This window comes from Geotrypetes seraphini, chromosome 6 (assembly GCF_902459505.1).
Source record: "Geotrypetes seraphini chromosome 6, aGeoSer1.1, whole genome shotgun sequence".
NCBI lineage: Eukaryota > Metazoa > Chordata > Amphibia > Gymnophiona > Dermophiidae > Geotrypetes > Geotrypetes seraphini.
The window spans coordinates 204,711,384-204,733,103 of record NC_047089.1 but is presented as its reverse complement, the minus strand read 5'-3'; the positions used below and the strand labels follow the sequence as shown (position 1 = coordinate 204,733,103).

General features: G+C 41.2%; 1 long non-coding RNA gene across 1 annotated transcript in view; it reads left to right on the top strand.

Moving 5' to 3' along the window:
* Positions 1-16,205: 16,205 nt before the first annotated feature.
* LOC117362394 overlaps positions 16,206-21,720 on the top strand; it is a 34,979-nt gene continuing 29,464 nt past the window's right edge. The window contains exon 1 of the long non-coding RNA XR_004539874.1: positions 16,206-16,297. This is a non-coding gene — a long non-coding RNA (uncharacterized LOC117362394). The remainder of the gene's footprint in view (positions 16,298-21,720) is intronic.

Genomic DNA, 21,720 nt, shown 5'->3' with positions numbered 1-21,720 from the left:
TAAGGCAGTGGAAAAAATAATATTACTCCACGAAACGCTGGCTGCGTCGGCTTTTTAGCGGCACGGAGTGTATACATAGAGAGAGTGGCAAGCTACAAAAGAAATGTTAAAGATAAGTGCTTGTACACTTGTACAAATTGTATTTCTATACTATTGCCTCCTGAGGTCTCAGATCTCTGTATTTCCTCTGAATATCTACTTATTGTATTTCGCTGAATGTCCAGCACTCTTGATTGTAAACCACCTAGAAGTCGCAAGATTGTGGCGGTATAGAAGAATAAAGTTATTATTATTTATACAAACAAAGTTATCAGCTGATAGTCTTCTGTTGCAGGTTTTCCCTAATGTAATCACGGTACTGTTTATAAAAAATTAAAAAAATTGAAAACTAAACTAAAGTAAAGCTTAGGCTTATATACCGGAACTTCTCTATAACAATAGAGCTCGGCACGATGTACCAAAAAATTTGAAGAGAGAACAAGTACAATATGAATTTGGAATAGTATGGAGAGGAACGTAATTTGCAATGGTCAAAATAGCCAAGTTTTCAGATGTTTTCGAAATAGTTGGAAAGAGTCCAGATCGCGCAGTTGAACAGGAAAATTATTCCACAACTCAGTAATTTTAAAAAGTAGAGATTTCCCTAATTTGCCAATGTAGATAACAACAATTAAAAGAAGAGAAAAATAATAGCTGAGGTTTTTGCCAATGACTTAAATTAGGAGCAATTCTTTAAGTTCATAAAATTTTTATTGAATTTTGAAATACAGAAGAAAAAAGGAACAAATCCAGTGATAATGGAGGAGATCAACATATACATCGTAACCGTACAAAAAAGTTAACAACCATGAGGATACAAGAAGTAAGGGAGACATGCATGTTCAATCCTCCGCATAACAAACAGGAAACCTGAAGAGAGAGAGAGTTGGCGTGTGGAGCAGTAAAATGCATCACATAGTAAAACTAGGATCCTGAGGGGATAAAATCCATATTAAATAAAAAAGAGTGGAAAAAAATGAATTAGGAGACACTTGGCATAAAAAAAAGAACAGGAAACACAGGAATGTCAATGATTAACCCATAAAATTCAAAATGGGAGCCCAGATTTTGTCTACGGTGACTTGCCTATTAGAAAAGGCAGCCGCTTTAGATTCATATAGGTGTATTAAAAGAATCGTGTTCCACCAAAATGTAATATTCAAGGTTTCAAGGTTTTATTAAAAGTTGATTTAATTGCTTATCTAATTTCTAAGCGATTGGCCAATTTCCAATTGTGTGAAATCATTTGAATTGTGAGGGTGATGAGAATATTAAAGAGGGACTGTTGCCATTTATCCAGCTCATCAGTAAGAGCTAAGAATCTAAAAATAATGATGTCCAATTTAAGCTGGGAGTGAATAAGTAGGATCTTGAGAATGGACCGCCAGACCTGAGACCAAAAATCTTGAATAATAGGACAGGAATATATCATGTGTAACAAATCTCCCAGATCAGCAGCACAATGCCAGCGGGAGTTATTTGAAAAACAGTAAAACAGTGAGGCTTTTCTGTGCGTATAGCTCCATGCTCTGAAGCTTTTTTCCCCAAAGTATAAGAAATACTGTGCTTTATGATCAATTAATAGAGGGATCCTTCAACGACTGCGAGTGGAATGTGTTGTATGTTTACATTCTGTATTTTGGACCACTCGGTCAGACATAGTTTTTGTGTGCAATTCTTGCTACCTCGGTTTATAGTCAGATAGATTTATATTTGAGTATATACGGTAAGTGACTTGCTCAAGGTCACAAGGAGCAGTATGGGTTTGAAACCCACAACCTCAGGGTACTGAGGCTGTAGCTGTAACCACTGCGTTACACTCTCCTAGGTTGTCGTAGGTTAACCGGATAGTTTTCTGGGTATTGCCGCTAAATAGCAGTGATAGCTGGGTAACACCCGGTAGCTGCCTGACCTACATAGGGGCAGGTATTGAATGTCTGGGTCTAATTTAGCCATTGGTAGTCAGCTTTAAAGAAATTCAGAATACTGATTGGAATGTTTTTATTTGTAAATGATGACATCTAGTGATCTATGATAAATTATCACAACACTTCTGCATCTCAAAGCAGTTACCATTGCAGACCTGCAGATAAAATTCCATAAGAACATAAGAATATAAGAATTGCTGCTGCTGGGTCAGACCAGTGGTCCATCGTGCCCAGCAGTCCGCTCCCACGGCGGCCCTTATGTCAAAGACCAGTGCCCTAACTGAGACTAGCCCTACCTGCGTACGTTTCGATTCAGCAGGAACTTGTCTAACTTTGTCTTGAATCCCTGGAGGGTGTTTTCCCCTATAACAACCTCCGGAAGAGCGTTCCAGTTTTCCACCACTCTCTCGGTGAAGAAGAACTTCCTTACGTTTGTACGGGAACCTATCCCCTTTTAACTTTAGAGAGTGCCCTCTCGTTGGAGAGGGTGAACAACCTGTCTTTATCTACTAAGTCTATTCCCTTCATTATCTTGAATGTTTCTATCATGTCCCCTCTCAGTCTCCTCTTTTCAAGGGAGAAGAGGCCCAGTTTCTCTAATCTTGCGCTGTACAGCAACTCCTCCTGCCCCTTAACCATTTTAGTCACTCTTCTCTGGACCCTTTCGAGTAGTACTGTGTTCTTCTTCATGTACGGTGACCAGTGCTGGATGCAGAATTCCAGGTGAGGGCGTACCATGGCCCGGTATAGCGGCATGATAACCTTCTCCGATCTGTTCGTGATCCCCTTCTTAATAATTCCTAGCATTCTATTCGCCCTTTTCGCCACCACCGCGCATTGCGTGGACGGTTTCATCGAGTTGTTGACCAGTACTCCCAAGTCTATTTCCTGGGGGGGGGGGGGGTCTCTCCAAGTACCGCCCCAGACATCCTGTATTCGTGTATAAGATTTTTGTTACCGACATGCATCATTTTACACTTATCCACGTTGAACCTTATTTGCCATTTCGCAGCCCATTTCTTGAGCGTGTTTATGTCACGCTGCAAGTCTTCGTAATCCTCCTATGTCTTCACTACTCTGAATAACTTCATATCATCTGCAAATTTAATCACCTCACTCGTTGTGCCAATTTCCAGATTGTTTATAAATATGTTGAAGAGCACGGGTCCAAGCACCGAACCCTGCGACACTCCACTGGTGACGGTTTTCCAGCCAAGTATTTTCCATTTATCCCAGTGCTTCTCTCACCCAGTACTCATGCAGGCTTAAGCCCTTTGCTGAATAATGTGTGCCAAATTCACTCAGTGGCATGATTTGGTGGTTTCAGCAGTGAGAAGAGCAGGCCCAGAGCCGCTGACACCATTCTCTCCCTTTGCCCCCATTACCATGATGCAGTGTTCCATAGTCTTGGGAGAGTGTGGGCCCCTGTATAATTCATAATTCAGAGGGAAGCTTGACAGAAAAGGAGGGCTTAGCAAACATAGAAGTAAGCATTGTTCACCGTAGTCAGCTGGAAGAGATATGGGGGAAGAGGGATTGCTGATTGTGCTTGCAGGTGAAGAGGGGAAGATGATTCTTTGGGGGGGGGGGAGGGAGAGGGGAGAAGGAGACAGGAAGATTATTGTGCTGGGTTTATGGGGAGGAGGGAAGGGAAGGAAAGGTGATTATGCAACATAAGTGGGGTGGGTTAGATACTGCAACACCAAAAACTTGCAGGGGGAATATATGTATGTGTGTGTGGGGGTGGGGGGGTGGGGGGAGGAGAAATAGAACATGAGCAACTTTTGAAAGCATTTCGGAAAAATCCTTGACATTGTCCTCTTGAAAGCAAATCAGTTCTTATTATGCTGCAAGTGGAGACCCAGGCATAATTAATGACAGATTTATGCTTCTTTTGCAAACAAAGTCAAAGGAGATTCAGGGACTTCAGTCTCCTGTCAGCAGAGCAGACTGATGCTTGGAGGGCAGTGAACCCAGGAGGAAGATAGAATGCTTACGGGATTTTTTTTCTGTTATGTACTATGTTAATTCAGTAAGCTATATATTCCTTTTACCATTTTTCTAACAGCTGGGTGTTGCATTAAGAAAGGTTTTAAGCAGGAAATATTTGGCAATGTTAAACTGCTCTTCTGCAATAAAACAATAAATATATCACTTGGAACAACAGGATTTATGCTGTGCTTTTCATTTGAACAAGTTCCCAATGTCTTCTAAGATTAATTTTCCAAAGGGATCTAGACATCCAACCATCTAGGTCTCTGGGTTTGCAATTCCTTTCTCTGTTTGGGGCAAAATATAGCCAGCTAGCCTCAAAACAGAGGCAATTCCTCTAATGGGCACAGGCAGTTATGTGCACGTGGGCAAGTGCCACCCTAACTGGCAGAAATATGCCAATTAGGGTAGCCTTTATCTGCCATCATATTTCATATTTCTATAGCATGGGACAGGCATGCGGGATCTCTTAGGGATGCTGTGGATGGGCAGACTGGATGGGACATTTGAACTTTATTTGCACCTCACGCTATCCTATAAAGTAATATATAAGAGCTATTGCATATAAATGGGCAGGTCATGGGTATGGCATGAAGCAACACTTGCAACTTATAGAATACAGCAGTCTCCGAGTTACACGACTCATACTTAAGAACACGTTTATGGCTTCATTTGATTTCACTTCATATAAAAGTGCAAAATCTCCCTTTAAATGCAATTTAGAATCCAAATAAATTTTTTTATATGATTCATTTAACTTATGTCAGCCGAGAACTCTTCCGACATGTTTTGCCATCAGGCTTTTTTAAGGAAATGCCCCCTTAATAAACCAGATCTTTGAAAACTAAGTTGTGATGTCGGAGTGGCAGGTCTGGTTTAGTAAGGGGAAACTTTGATTCCTAAAGGTTTGAATGCAGAAATTGAGTGGTTCTGGTAGGTCGGTTTGAAACGCATGAGTAATCTCTGGATTGGATAATTGTTTGATTTCCAGGGGTTTGGGATCCAATGGACATTCATGTTGTTTACGCGGTTCATTACAATGAGTGTCTGATGCGCTAACGGTTGAGAGCGTGCTTACTATTTATGCAGGACTCAGCAGCAACATTGAAGTTCATCCTTACTATTGGCTGTAAAGCAGTATGGCTCGGATTCCATAAACGGTGCCATTATCGGCAACTGCCTTAAAAGCGGCCGCTGATTGCATGTCAATCATGCATCTGCATCAATTATAGAATCACGGCTTCAGAAAAAATAAGCGCTGGAAATATAGGCCAGGTTTTTTAAGGCCTATATTTCTGGCACCTACCTTTTATGTGGGCAAGGGGATGGATCAAAAATAAAGCTAAGTCAGACTATGACACATAAGAAATGCATTTAAAAAATCATTAAATTATTATAGAAAATTTGACATGTTCAAACCTTAATGCTGGGATCAGTGAGGATTGATGCCACCTTGAGTTATATTACTCGAGGGGCGGTCTGAGGATCCCTGTAAGCATCAGTTGTTTCAGTGGTTTAACTTCTCATTGAAATATTGAGAATGTACAGTAATTAATGCCACTTCCAGCATTAGCCATGCCTACAGAGGCATTAAACGTTGTATAGGGCCTCTGTAGGTACAATTCTGGTGCTGTTTTTATAGGCACCGATAGGCAGCTTGAATTATGTTTTACGACCGCTTTTAAATGGAGTTTTGCACTTAACTTAGGTACTGGTAGGGTGCCTATCAGTGCCTAAGTTATGGCGACATTTACCGTATTTTTCGGACCATAAGATGTACATTTTCCACCCCCAAAAAGGGGGGTGCGTGTTACGGACCAAATATACCGCGCACCCCCTCGTACCTTTATTAAGTGGCGGTGGTCCAGCGTGGTCTCTTGTTGGACAGCTGCCTCTTTGCAGAGCAACACACAATGCAGGAGCGTGACCTTTGCGCTTCCTGCCTGATCCCGCGCTGCTCTGTGATTGACTGTAGCCAATCACAGAGCGGTGCGGGACCAGGCAGGAAGGGCAAAGGTCTCACTTCTGCATTGTGTGTTGCTCTACAGAGAAAGGCAGCCGTCCAGCAGGAGACTGCGCTGGACCACCACTATTTTAAAAAGGTACTTGGGGGGGGGGAGGCCTTCGGGCTGCAGGCTGCTTCTTTGGGCTGTTTTGGGCTTTAGGCTGCAGGTTGTTTTGGGCTGCAGGCTTCCCAGCACCAGACCACCAGATGCACCTATGTGTAGAGGAAGAAAAACCAAGAAGAAAAAAATTCTGAACCAAATTTTTTTTTTTCTTGGTTTTTCCTTCTCTACAGGTGGGTACGTCTTATGGTCTGGTGCATCTTATGGTCCGAAAAATACCATATGCAATGTATTGCATATACAGCTCAGATTTTTGCTGAAAAATTGAGCACAAAATGTGACTTCTATCTTTCAAAAAGAGTTCCTGTTAACAATTAGGGGGGGGGGAAATCTTATAAAGCAGATGCTAACATTTATGTACATACTTCACCAACGTATGTTGACACTTGCTCCAAGCAACAGTAAATATATGTGGATGCATTTTAACTGTTACTGCAGATTTTCTGAGGTTATTTTATAAAGACATATAAGTACCTATGGTGCTTATTTTAGAAGTACCATTCACATTCACATTCTCTTGCCAGGAGAACTGCCTGTCTTGTCAGGAGATGAGGAGGATCTTTGACAGACAGTTACAAGGGTACCATCAACCTGTTAGTTCTTCAGAGGTCCCTGGAGGTACTTTGCACAGTATGGTGATGCTTTTCTTTTTACGTGCTCCTTTCTCTCATAGTTTTCTTATTGCCTCACATTTTAATGTTGTCTGATAGTCATATTATTTTGCCTCTTCCACCTAAATATGAGCCTCCAGAAAACGTTATCTGTAAGACGTTTCAGCGAGGTTCATATTTAGTTGCAAAAGATCATGCACTGTTGTAGCAATATGTGCTGATATGCCCTCCCTCCTCCATTTCCCAGATGTTTTCTATGCATGTAATTTGAATACATTTAGCTGGAATATGTGATGAACTGATGCGTAACGAAGTGTCTGCCGTGAAGAAGTGTAATGTGATGCACTGGCTAAGTGATGAGGTAATGTGGTGATAGACTGTCACATGTTGAAGTGGCTCGGTGATGGACTGTCAGGGATGAAACCCTGTACAGCCACGTGATTCAGTTCCAGACAACTTTTGGCTGGCCTAACTTACCCCCTCTTTTTACAAAGCCTCGAAGCCCTTCAAATCCCTATGGGCTTCGGGGCACTTACTGCAGCGGCAGCTGCTAGTGTGGCTTTGTAAAAGGGAAAGGGAATGGGGACTTATTTACCACCTTTTTGTGGCTTTCAAAGTGGTGGGCACTGGAGGATTGCGTGACTTTCCCAGGATCACAAGAACCTGCACTGGGATTTGATATCACAACTTCTGGGTGCAGAGGCAGCAACTCTACCAGTGAGCCATATAGGCTTAATCTACTGAATATCATTAACTATCATAAAATTAAGCAGACTATCCATGTTCTGCTCTTGCCCTATGATAGTTCTACTGAAAATTAGTGTGCAGGGCAGTTAACGGTACAGCGGCTGCCACTATGTGGTTAATAATAAAACTGGCTGCCTGTGTGAAGGCCAAGTAGGTATCTAGTTTTATCCTGTGTAATAAAGACATGTGAAGAGGCATTTTTGAAGAATGTCCAAGTCAGAATTGAGATGCCCTGCTCATGGCATCCAAAAAAAACCCCTGCCCGTCTCAGCCATTTTTGAAAAGGAAAAACATTGAAATTTCCGGTTTGAAAATATGTGAGAAGACGTTCTTGCATTTAAAATATTCAAAATGAACAGCCATTTTCAAAAAAACAAAACATCTAAAATATGAACGCCCCTCCCCCCAAAAAACCCAAAAGACATAAAATATCTGTCTGGCATTGTCTGTACAAAAATGGGCACACAGATGTTCCTGTGCAGCAGAGGGGCAGCCTAGAGGTCTTTAAACAAAGGGAATGTGTGGAATTAAACACCAGGTAGAAATAAATAGGGGGTGCCTAAGTCCATTTTAGGCACTGCTAGACGCGAGTCTATAAACAGTGCCTAACTGAAGATTGACAGGTGCTAAGTGCCACATTCATTGGCGCCTTTAGGTGCCATTTGAAGAACTCGGGCCTTGATGACTTTACTTAGTAGATAGTTGCTAATTGGGTTTGATTACCTGTTTTTTAATTATTATTTTCTTTTCTTTTGGATATATTCAGTTGCGTAGCGAGGGTGAATGGTGCCCAGGGCATGGTGTCTCTCCCCCACCCTCTGCTCTGCCCCCCCTGCTGCGTGCACGCCTCCCTTCCTTTTCCCCATCCCTCATAAATTTTCCTGGTGCGAGCAGCATCATGAACCTGCTGCTCTCCCTCTGATGTCACTTCCTAGGTACGGGACTTGGAAGTGACATCAGAGAGAGCCGACACCGACGCAGGCAGCTAGTTTGTGATGCTGCTCGAGGTGGGAAAATTAAAGAGGTATGAGGGAAAGGAAGGGGCGCACACATGTAATGGGGGGGTCGGGAGGGGTCGGGAAGGAGTGGGGCGGGGAAGAGAGGTGCCGGTGCCCCACCAGAATCCGCCCCTAACCACACCTACTTTCTGTTTGTGCCTTGGAGCAGATGCTTACCTCAAATTGGTAGGTACCAACCAAGTTAGGTGCCTCCCATCTAATTAATTGCAATTTAATTGTTTTTTTAATTGCAATTTTCAATTAATGGCACTGATTAAGGCTAATTAAATAATTAAGGGCTTCTTTTACTAAACCGCGGAAGAGATTCCAACAGTGGGCTGGCGAAGTAGATGCTTCCTATGAGCATACCTATACCCACTGTATCATTTCCTCTACCATAATCTCTCCAACCCTTTAAAGTCCTGTCTAAATTGGATTGTAAGCTCTTCTGAGCAGGGACTGCCTATTGTATGTTAATATGTACAGCACATTAAACAAACCCGAAAATGGGGGAGAAAAAACAAGAACTACACAGAGAAAATCTCCCCACTCCCCAAAAAGAATAGGGTAAGAGGAACAGACAGCCCAAACAACGTACTACCACAACACAGAATATTAATAATATTAATGATAGTGGAAGGGAGCCCTCAGTCACACAGCCTGCAATGGGGGCACAGCCCTAGAGCACCAGCTGTCACAAGCATATACCCAGAAGGGTATTATCTGTGAAACATCCCTGGGCCACCTTCATTTGAGTAGTTGTGGATTCTGCTTTATTTCAGGTTTTTCGTATGGAATTTACATTTACTTTTGGAGACTCCAGAGAGAGACCTGTGAATCTCCCGGGCTGTTCATCATGTGACTTCCTTATGAGTGACATCATGCGTACTGCAGTTATAACTATGGGAGGCGTCCCCTCCGGCCCAGTGCCATTTTCAACTTTGCGTTATCATTTGTGGCTGGTGATTGAGAGCCTTCTTCAAAAATAGCAGCCGGTTCCTTAGGAAGGGGGTTTTGCCCCTGAAATGGAGCCACGTTGGACTAACTTTGCTTCTTGCTGGCTAAATTTCTACGGAGAAGCTAAGTACTTCCAGTAGATGTTTAGATTTCTTGTTTGCATCACTGATTGTGGACGCTGCCTTTCTTTCCCCCTGGATGAGGGGTAGAGACAGCCTTAACAATTTTTTGTGTGTGCATTATTTATTTTTACTTTTTCACTTTAACACAATTTTGTGTGTATTGGTTTATCACAACTACTCACATGAAGGTGGCCCAGGGATGTTTCACAGATACCCTTCTGGGTATATGCTTGTGACAGCTGGTGCTCTAGGGCTGTGACCCCATTGCAGGCTGTGTGACTGAGGGCTCCCTTCCACTATCATTAATATTATTAATATTCTGTGTTGTGGTAGTACGTTGTTTGGGCTGTCTCTCCCCCTTACCCTATTATTTTTGGGGAGTGGGGAGATTTTCTTTGTGTAATATGTACAGCGCTGCATACGCCTCTTCAGTGCTATAGAAATAATAAACAGTACGTTGGAGCATTTACCTTGCCAGCCCGTGGTATAAAGCTCTTCCATGATTTGGTAAAACCCAGTGTAAGTGAGCAGCCTAGATAGGCTAAGCATGCCAATCTGGGCACCTAACTGTAGGCATCTTTTATAGAATCAAGGTCTTACTGCCTACAAAATGGGTGGCAGTAAGTGCACATGTACAAATGTTTTTAATAGCTGCGGGCTAATGGCAACATTAGCGCATGGCTATTAATAAAAAAAAATAAAAATAGAAAAAGGCAATTTTTATAGCTGCAGTAAGAATGGCCTTAGCACATGGGAAAAACATGCGCAAGGGTGCGCTAAGGCTATTTATACCGCAGTTTAGTACAAGGAACTCATAGTTTCTCAAAACCTTTAAAATTAAAATTGTCAGCTCTTGTGAAAAAAAACTGGGTAGATTTGCAAACTGTTTGAGCTTCTCAGTAGAGAATGACATGGGGAAAAAAATCTCTTCCCGTCACTGCCCTGTCATCGGACCACCGTCCCCTTCACCGCCCCATCCTCATCTCTGCCGTCCCCTTCACTGCCCCATCCCTGTCCATGCAGCATCCACCCTTCCCTATCGCCACCTCACCGCCCTTCAGCGGCCAGAGAATCTCCCTCCCCCTTACCTTTGCGGCGCATTAGTAAAGAAACTTACTGAAGCAGGCAGAGACTGCCTGCCTGTGACTGCAGTCGCGTGTGTGTGGGCGGAAGCTTCTCCTCTGACGCAACCAGAAGTTGCATCAGAGGAGAAGCTTCCACCCACACACACACGACTGCAGGCAGGCTTCGCCGGCTTCAGTAAGTTTCTTTACTGAAGCGCTGTGAAGGTAAGGGGGAGGGAGGGAGATCGATTTGGCCGTAGGTAGGTAGGGAGGGAGGGGGCCGCGTGCGATCAGTGACCACTCGCCTTCCCTCCCTTAACTGTGGGGACAAGGACATTCACCGCTCCATGGGGCGATGGATAGCCTTGTCCCCGTGCCTGCAGTGAGCACTTTTTCCCCCCCACCGTTTTGGTGGGTTACCTGCGGCTACCCACGGCTAGCTGTAGATAACTGCCACCGTGTCATTCTCTACTTCTCAGCACTGTAATTGTGATGATGAAAGCTGTTGAGCAGCACTTACTAATTTTCTGGTGAATCATGGCATTGCCCTTGAGAAAGAACATAGTAACATAGTAAATGATGGCAGATAAAGACCTGAATGGTCCATACAGTCTGCCCAACTATCCATGCTCTTTAAATTAATAATTTAATTTATTTGGCCCTTTTTCTTAGATATTTTTGGACCAGAAACCCAGAGTTCTGCCCGATAGTGTGCTTAGGTTCTAACTACTGGAGTCTCCGTCAAAGCTCACTCCAGCCATTCCAGCCATTGAAGCCCTCCCCAGCCCATACTCAAAATTGAAACACATTTTCTGCATTTGCCCCAATGAATCATTTCGTAGATGTCTAAAATTTCTGCTTTTTATGCATACTGTAGGTGCCTTCTAGTGAACATCTGGATGAGTAAAACTTTTGTGAGCAACATGTGTGTCACACTATTTTTGATTCCTACTCTTTGTAGTACTAAGGCAGGTTCCATAATTACTGTAATCTGAATCAAGCTAACTTTTTTGTCTCGGTCAGAGGTTGGCAACCTGCGGCTTGTGAGCCATGGCTTCTGCCATGTGGTTGCAGCTCTCCAGGCCCCCAACCCTTTAATCTCTCTCCCAACTCCATGATTCTACCCCTCCCCTGGGCCTACCATGGTACTTGGTGGTCCAGTGGGGGGGGGGGGGGGTGTCTTTGTGGCAAGAGCACGGTCCTCTTGCTCCTGCTACCTCATGGCTGCCTTCTAAAATGTTTACCGCGACCTCTTGCAGCAGCTTGCGGTACTACAGGAAATGCCGTGAGCAGCCATTAAGGTCATAGCAACCATTTTAGAAGGCAGCCACATGGAGGCAGGAGCAAGGGGGCCATACTCCTGCCACAAAAACTCCACTGAATCACCAGGTACATTGGTAGGCCCACGGGCAGGGGTGATCATGGGATTGGGAGGAAGATTAAAGGTTCGGGGCCTGGAGAGGGGAGATAACCTTAGCTATGGGTTGGGGAAGGGGGACCGGCAGGGGAGAGAAGGAAGGAAGAGAGTTGCAGAGACCTATGAGGGGTTGGAGGGAAGAAAGAGGAAAGAGAGAGTGAGAGACCTAGAATATCTCAAACTCCCTTCTCTACCCATTGCAGCTATTTGTAAATCTTGGCTCTTTGCTTTAAAAAGGTTGCCAACCCCTGGTCTAGGTAATTAGTAAAGCATGATTGCTACCAGAGTGCAGATGCCTCTCATTTGTGCCAGTGGGGAAGGTGACTGAAGGACTTTCAGCTGTTTCTCATCCACTGAAATAGAAACCAGTAAAACTCTTGCAGAAGATAGCACAAAGCTTTGCCTAAGTATCAATCAGATTTGCAGCTCTTAGTAGACTTTAATTATATACAAATAATCAATTTCTCCTTTTGCGCTCATGTCAGAGACTCGAACCTTGGCCTACAGTAATGAGTCTTCAAGAGCACTGGATCTGGTTTTCTATGCAGAGATGATCATGGTTTGTAGACCAGTGCTAAGTGTTGCTTTGTCTCGTGGAAACCAACTTTGGCTGACATCCAATGCCATTTCATCATCATAAGTCCAGTGTAAGTGAGTGTTATGCTCCTTTTATTGAGAGTAAAGTGAAATCTAGAATCCACAAGAGTGCTTTAATGCTTCAGAATATTATTCTTTAGCTGGAAAGGTAACCTTGTCCAGACAACTTAGCAACCATAAAACACCCACTTTCATCCTTGATGTGAAGAAGATGTAAATTCAACTTGCTATCCTAATTGAAGTAAGCCTGAATTGCTCAGCACTGAAGGGCAGTAATCCATCATCTGAAAAGATCCATATTTGCATATTTATGATCATACTGTGGAAAATTTTCTGGGCTAAAATTACCTATGGGGTTTACCAGGCAGTGTTAATTGTTTAGGTAAGCCTGAAAATATAGGGCACAGTTCTTTAAAGGTTGCCAAAAGATGCAGCGTGATAAGTGTAAATTCTATAATGACATCTGGCCTCCCAGGTTCCATTTTAAAAAGGCCCCCTTTACTTCCTCAGTGGTTACTGACCACTCCCATCCCCCAAAGATGTGAATGAAACAGTACATATTAGCCTGTTTGACAGCTTCAGATGTTATGGCCAGTCCTATTACAGCAGCAAGTAGGTCTCTAGAGTAGCCTGCAGTGAACTACAGAGATGGGGATCCAGGCCCATATCCTACTCTAACTAGTACACTTGTGGTGGAAAGTGTGAGCCCTCCAAACTGAACCAGACCCTACTCTACCTACATAAAGGTGACACCTGCAAACATAAGGACAATTGGGGTAGTATACCTTTGGGTACAGTAGGCTTTGGGTGAGTTTTAGAGGGCTCACCATAAAGTGTAATGCATATCTGGGATCTCTTATGTGAAGTTCACTGTAGTGCCCCGTAGGGTGCCCCACTGCTCTGCTGGGATGTCTATGTGGACAGTCTACTAAACAGAAAAAAGGGAGCCAACTTGACCTCAATGAAGCAACAGCAAAGAAGGAAGGCAAGGAAGACATCCAATTCCAGCCAATAAATAAGCTTTTATTAGTGTGAATACAGTCCCAACAAGGATCCTGGTTTGGCAGGAGATTGCCTTCTTCAGGGGACAAACCAACTAAAACATTAAAAATTGACAATAATTAAAAATATGGATAATATGCAAATAAAAACATCAAGAAAACAGAATCATCTACATGAGTTAATACTATAAGCATTACATTGATGTTTATATGAATAATAAAAAAAACAAAAAAAACTCAAGTGAAGATGTCAATATTAATCACTCAATATCAAAAAACATCCAGTATTCTTCAGCACTATTTGTTTTGATAGATGGTATATCAAATAAAGAAACTGGAAACTATATACTAAAAATTGGAAAAAAAGACCTGAGTGTTTAATAGGAGTTACAAAAAGCAAATTTCTCCACATAGACTACCCTGCTTCAATATTACACTAATTTTGAAGCAGGGAGACACATCCTCGGTCTAAAAAACTCAAAGGGCAATTATCTAAAAAAGGCAATTCATCATAAAGTGCATAGTTCAATGTCCCATAAAGTATATAAAGTGCAATTTTCAATTCATGTCAAATGCCTAAAAAATCATGCCCACTTATCTTTTATAAAGTGTCCTAGTGTTGGATTTGTTTTGAAGCAGAAGTCAATGTTCCTGTAGAAAAGTGGTCAAACTGAAACCGCAGCATCTTTCAAAATGGACATTTAATGGACATTTTGGAAGATGCTACGGTTTCAGCTTGACCACTTTTCTACACGAAGCATTAACCTCATTTTGACTATTTTTTCTGCTTCAAAACAAATCCAGCACTAGGACACTTTATAAAAGATAAATGGGCATGTTTTTTAGGCATTTGACATGAATTGAAGATTGCACTTTATATACTTTATGGGACATTGAACTATGCACTTTAGGATGAATTGCCTTTTTTAGATAATTGCCCTTTGGAGATTTTTAGACTGAGGATGTGTCTCCCTGCTTCAAAATTTGTGTAATATTGAAGCAGGATAGTCTATGTGGAGAAATTTGCTTTTTGTAATTCCTATTAGACACTGAAGTCTTTTCTCCAATTTTTAGTATATAGTGCTGAAGAATACTGGATGTTTTTTGATATTGAGTCATAAAAAAAACATACATGGACACTTTTGCAAGAGTCCATTTATGCTTTTTTTTTTTTTTACGATTCATATAAACATCAAGCTGGTTTCTGTGCATTTTTCATGTGGAAGGTTTTTTTTGTTTTTTTGTTTTCTCAAAAGTGGATCAAAAAGATAGATGCACTGAGGACAAACGCATCTAGGAAATGACCATTTTTGCAAAAAAAAAAAAAAAAAAAAAAAAAAGGAAGGTGTTTTTCTGGTTTGAAAATGGCCAATTTCTGTACTGGATATTTGGAATTTTTCCGAAAATATCTAAACTTGGATTTAGATGTCATATTAAAAATGCCCCTCTATGTGTAAAACTTTACCCTCCAGTATTATTATCTGAGGTTCAATAAGGATAGCTTTGAGATTGTTCTTTATCTTAGTGCTCATTCCCTCTAATGCAGCCTCGTATTTTTCCTGTGATATTTATCATTGGGATTGATTGTGCTAGGTGCCCCTTACTATTGCAGGCAGATTAGATCTTATGTATTAATTCACTTTAGCTGTTTATTGAACAGTTCTTGAATAACTATTATCTTGATTGCATTTGGTTGTTTTCTCCATACAAGTTTTTCTTGTAATATTGATTATGAAATTATAAACTGAAAATATGATAGTGGTGCATTTGAACACCAACTATGTATCTGATGAAGAGGACTCTATACAATCTCAAGATCTCATGTACATCATTGTCTTCAGATAATTAGGTTGACTCAATAAAGGTTTATTGTAACCTGCAATGATTCAGCACAAGCAACCCAGTACCCATATCCCTTGCTGCTAAGATAGTAATGGCTGTTTTTTTCTACTTTTCCCAACTGGGAGAACAATTTTCTGAGCAAATTCTACTGATAAAAAGTGTTTTAAACACAGCAATTGTCTGAAAATTTGTAACTTAAAAGTCAAGTTCTGCATGTGGCTCCACAATACATGCACTTTTACCCATGTTGTAGGACTCTCAAAGGAAGGGATAGATTGGTGGCGTCATAATTTTGGAGGTGTCATAATGTTAAAAACAAAGTGAAAGTCAATACAGCAGATTTAAGGGATCTTCAGACTACCAACAGAGTAATATAACTCGATCAGGCTACAATCCTCCTTGATCCCATTCAGATATTATCCTAATCTTACTTATCTTTTTTAACCATGTTGTTTTGGGTGGAAGTACCTCATGCCCTTGGCCTTACTTACATAAAGCTCAGAGGGGTTGTGATGGATTTGCTTGCCACTCCTTGAAAGAGTATATTGGTCTGGTTGATAGGCTGAATCTAGTGCCAAAGCCTGGCTGAAGGGGTAGGGAAAAGAAACGTGAACTTTGAAAAGAGTAAGGGCAGAAGTATAAATGAGCATGTGACTTGCCATTCCTTGTAGGGATCCCTGAACTGATTTGAGGCAGGCTCCCAAAGCCTAACTGGAACTGAACTACAAAGGTGTCAGCATAAAAGAAAATGCCCCACCCCCTTTTTGGTTAATCACAATAAGAATGCAAGAGGAGCTTAAAATGGCTGATTGAAGCTGAGAAATTTTGGGGTACAATTATTTGAAGAGCAACTTCTGTGAGTACTGGTTTTGAACTGCACATGTTTTGTTTTGCCTTTGAATAAAACTTTGGCTGCAGAAGAAGCATTATTTGCATTGAACTTTCTGACTGTGCTTTACCCTCCTCTCTACCAACTTCTACTTAGCTGCTCGGTTCGATGCATGTACCGGGTTGACACTAGGCTGGGCTTACAACCTACCTAGTGCCCGGCCACAATATGTTAAAAAAAACACCCCTATTTTTGATTTAACTCTACCTGCATGTAATAGGTGATTTCTGTGTTATGCCCAGAAAGCAGTGGGAACCCCTATATAAACAGTATTTATTTGGTTGGGACAAGGGCCAGGACTGGTAACCACTAGGAGGCCATAAGCAGCTTCCAAGCAAGGTACATGGGGGTGCTGAAAAGTTCTCAGCCCAACCAAGAAGAGTGTGAGAGATTCAGGGGTTTTTCCTCACTGAAGCTGCAGTTATATCTCTGGGAAGAAGGGGATGTTAGACATTAAGAAAGTAATTCAGCCTCTCTGGGCTGGGACTCAAGCAGGGAGAAAGATATAAGAGATCAGATAGCTCAATAAGAGAAGTTTTCCCTAGCTAATAGCCAGGGCAGGATTAATTTGTCAAGGGCCCCTCGGCGAGAGGGAGAATTAGAAGGCCTTGAGCATGCGCAGATGCATGATCAAGGCCGGCAGAGGGGGGGGGGGGGGGGAAGTTCAAGTTGTTCGGGTGGGGGTGGGGGGGTGCCGGTTTGTACAGGGGGTGGGGGGTGGGAACGTATCAAAACGAGTTTCCATTATTTCCTATGGGGAAACTCGCTTTGATATACGAGTATTTTGGTTTACGAGCATGCTTCTGGAACGAATTATGCTCGTAAACCAAGGTACCACTATCATTTATTAAAGATTTTCTGGTCAATATTCAGGAAATGGCAGTCATCATTTAAAAAAATGTTTACTGGTGCCAGCTAAATTACTCCCCCCCCCCCCCTTTATGCAGTTTTTAGCACTAGCCATAGTGGTAACAGCTCCTATGCTCATAGGAATTCTATGAGCATCGGAGTTGTTTCAAGTTTATTTAAAATTTGATTTGATCGCAATATTGTGATCCAATGTGATTTACAAATATAAAAACAGGGCTTTAATAAAAATACAAAAAAAATACCTTAAGACTCTGACAATATATGAAACAAGAGGGAAACAGGTTGAACTACAATGTTACCACTGCGGCCGGTGCAAAAAAACTACGCTATGCTTTTGTAAAAGGGGAGGGGGGTTAGTCCCAGATAATGTTGGGCCATGTGTGGACTCCACATCTGGACCTGATTGGACTGCTGTTGACTGCCAGAGGGGAGGAGGCAGGGGGATCGGATGATGCTCGGGAGCAGGAGAGACTATTATTAAAGTTGGGAGTAGAGGAATAGCCTATTGGTTAGTGAAGTGATCTGCGACCCTTAGGAATAGCATTCAATTCCCACTGTAGCCCCTTGTACCTTGGGTGTCACTTTACCCTCCTTTTTCCTAGGTACAACCCCCCCAAAAAAAACAACAACAATAACAAAAAACCCCAAAACAACCCCTTAGATTGTGAGATCACTAGGATAAAGTATTTGCATTTAATAATACCTGTACATGTAAACTGTTTTGGTTGTACCATTTAAAATATATCAAATTCATGACCTTTTAGTTGGTTTGACACTAGTCTGTGACTCCTCCACTCTTTTCTTTCTGGACATTTAATATTTGCAGTTGGATTTGCCTCTTTTCATCTTGGAATAATTAATAAGAGACTATTTACGATCATAAATCAATGTTTTGCACAGAAAAGTGGTTGACAAAATTACCCTTTTCCTTTTTTTTTTTTTCAATCTACATGAATCGAATGTTCTCTTTTTTAAATGTAAAATAATGAAAGTGAGGAATAGGTACGTGTAATTCCAGCATCACAAATAATACTTAAAACAGAATGCAAAGCTTTTTTGCTGCAATTTGTTTGCCCATACTTTTAGCATCAGGTCAAAGACCTTTGCATGGGTGAACCTATGCTGGCTTTATTTATTTGACTTAATTTCCTTCTGCTCTGTGGGGACTCCAGCTCAGTCAGAACCAGGGCTAGAAGCTTGGCACTAGGGCCCTGACTCTACTGTATATAGTCCGCCTAAAGCTAGGCCCTGATATCAGCGCCTAGGTTAATTCGAGCAATAGGCTTAATCAGTGCTGATTTGGGCACTCAACACATCACATTCAGTCAATTGGACTTACCGTAATTGAAAGTTAGGCACCTAACTCGAAAAACGCAATTCTATAAAAAGTAGGCACCTAGTCCAAAGCGCCTACACTATGTGGGCGTAGTTAGGAGGTGGATTATGGGCATGTTTTTGAGTTAGGCATCTCTTTGTGAATCAGATGCCATTAGGCTCTGATATCGGTGCCTACATTTAGGCATAGAAAAACCCTGGCATAAATTGGGGACACCTAAATGTTAGGATACTGTGTGCCTCCTAAGCATGCTTAGTGTGATTCTATAATGAGTGTCTAAGTTTTATAGAATTGGCGGGCACTATCACTCAGGTCTCTCTCCTGAACTGTGCCTATTAGCCTCTAGCTCCATATCTCATACATCTTCTTTGGATTTCTAAAACCAAGTGCATCACTGCACTTCTGTGCATTAAACTTTACTTGACCGACCTCAGGTCATTTTTCTACATTTTGTAGATCACTTCTTGAGTCATCCACTCCCTCTAGGGCAGGGGTGTCCAATGTCGGTCCTCGAGGGCCGCAGTCCAGTCGGGTTTTCAGGATTTCCCCAAATCTATTAGCATACAATGAAAGCAGTGCATGCAAATAGACCTCATGTATATTCATTGGGGAAATCCTGAAAATCCGACTGGACTGCGGCCCTCGAGGACCGACATTGGACACCCCTGATGTAGCAGAAGGAAAGAGCAGGACTAGAGATCTATTTTCAGAATGAACACATTCAGAATGTGCATATGTAATTTATGCACACACGACAGTGAACAAGAAGAGGCATGAACCTCTAGAAGCCTAAAATCGATATCCATTCACCCCAACTAATTTCTTAAAATTGACTCGTGGCAACACTGCTCTCTTCACTGCATTACTGGCAGTATTTGGGACTTTAGATTTTTTTTCCCTCCAATGTTTAACACTACTGCCTTTTTCCTCCACAGAGCTCAGTATCGCATGTATGTGGTCACCACAGGTATAAAACTGAACAGCAGTAAGCACCTTGTCTCAAAAACAAAATTGAGCTGATAAAGAATGCATTCAGCTACAACATGGTTGCTGGTCTGTGAAACCCATGTAGGAACAGTGGCTCTTTAAAAATGTTTTCAATGAAAAAGAGAAAACACAAAAAAGGCTTTAAAGTCTAGGGTGACCATTTTGTTTGCAAATATTTGTGTCATAATTATAGCAAACTCAGTATTATTTTCTGAATTAAATCATTGCTTTTAGGAGCTCAACACTCTTTTCTTATCTAGAAAAGAAAGTAGAAATGAGTATGGCAATCACAAAAATAGCAAGGTACTGTTTTTAATTGCCTTAAGGAAGAGTAACAAGAAGTTAAATAGTGAATGGAATACGGATTGAATGTATTCAGTTAAGGGACAATGGGGTGCCATTAAGGATGCCTCACAAGGCATCAAAATAGCTTCTAATATCATTCTGTTTTGAACACTAGTTAAGACTATAGGAATCTCTACTGAAACTCAGTTCAAGGAGCTCTGGCAGCAGAATTTGTGCAGCAGGCATAGTCTTTCTAAAATACGAGTGAGCCGCTAAAAAGTTCTCATCCAACCAAGAACAGAATGATATGGAACCATGAAACTTACGAGTTATTCCACACTTTTCTTAACAGTTTTCATTTTTTTTCATATCATTGGAATGAAAAGTGTCAAGAAAAGTGTGGAATAACTCATAAGTTTCATGGCTCCATATCATTCTCTTCTTGGTTGGGCTGGGAACTTTAGCAGCCCCTCATATATTGGTTTGAATTTATATAGTTTAATTGTAATTTTTGTAGCTTTAATGGGACATTTTTCTCGCATATTAGGTACCTGTCAGTGTTTAGGCTTAAAAAAGCCTGCTTGACATTTCAACCTAAGTGACTTATTATAAAATTGTGACTTTGTGGGGCTAAAGGGCTTCTTCTGTATTTGATATTAAATGTGATTATTGTTTCACAGTAGAAATGTGTTTTATTTGTGTGTTTATCTTGATCTTATTATTTTCAAAGTTTAGTTTATAGCGCATCATAATTTTAGATGGACGTTTTAAAATGAGTCATTAAATAAATTGCTTCTCCCTCCCACATGGAATTTGAGACTCTGAGTTTAGTGAAAGGACTGGGATTAGTGATGGAAGGAAGGGGCGGGGTATTGAAATTTCAATATGTAAAAAGGATTACAGGATCAGAGTGGGAGGATTAGTCTGCAGGGACACTGTTTTGTTTTAAGAGACTAGGGGTGGGGTGGGGGACTATTTTTGGTACATCCCTAGCTCCTATGACACTATTACACCTGTAAATTGATACTCCCAGTAAGTTAACTATACCTCTTGAGATGCTATTAACATTCAGTGAATATCACAGCTTGTGAAGGTTAATGCAAGCTTCTTCATTCATATTGCATTCATATTCATATCATAATGTGCTACTTTTCATACATTTACTTGCTCCACAGCTCATTATTATTAAAATGCCATGCTGTAAAAATTTTTGTGTACGGCCAATAAACAAGCATTATTGCTATTATGTAGCATAGGGGTTGAGCAGAGTTTTAGTTCTACCCTGCTCATAGGTGCACTGAAATGATGATAATTGTACAAATATTTCCCAACAAATATTTTTTATTCAAAGTTTACAGACAGTCCTGTTTCAAGGCATTCATTTGTACAATGGAGGCACATTGCAAATCAGGTAGTATAAATACAACTTCCCCGACTTAACACCCTCAAAATTCCATTCTGCTAGGTTCACTTAAATATACCTAATACATGACGACATTTTATTGCCTGCATATAATTGGTCATGAATACTTGATACCATATAAGGCACTTGCATGCATATTAGGGGAGTGTCTGTCCCCCTCACACAAGAATTCTTAAAAGTTACATTTTAATACTAGCTTATCTAATAAAGAAAAGGTAAAGAAGAAACCAGGAAAAAGTATTACAATATAATATACTTACAGAGGAAAAATTATCCATACACACAGCTTTAAATCATTTCTCTTTAAGAGTCAAACTACTGCTCCCATGTTACTAAGTCATTTACGAGCATGCACTGAAAATCCCGTGTCTCAGTGAAAGAAAAGGGGAGTAAACCCTACATTTTCCTATATGCATCCCCCAGTACAATTTTTAGAGGTAATTATATTTCAATCTGAACCCTTGAATATGAAAGTTCCTACGTTATTAG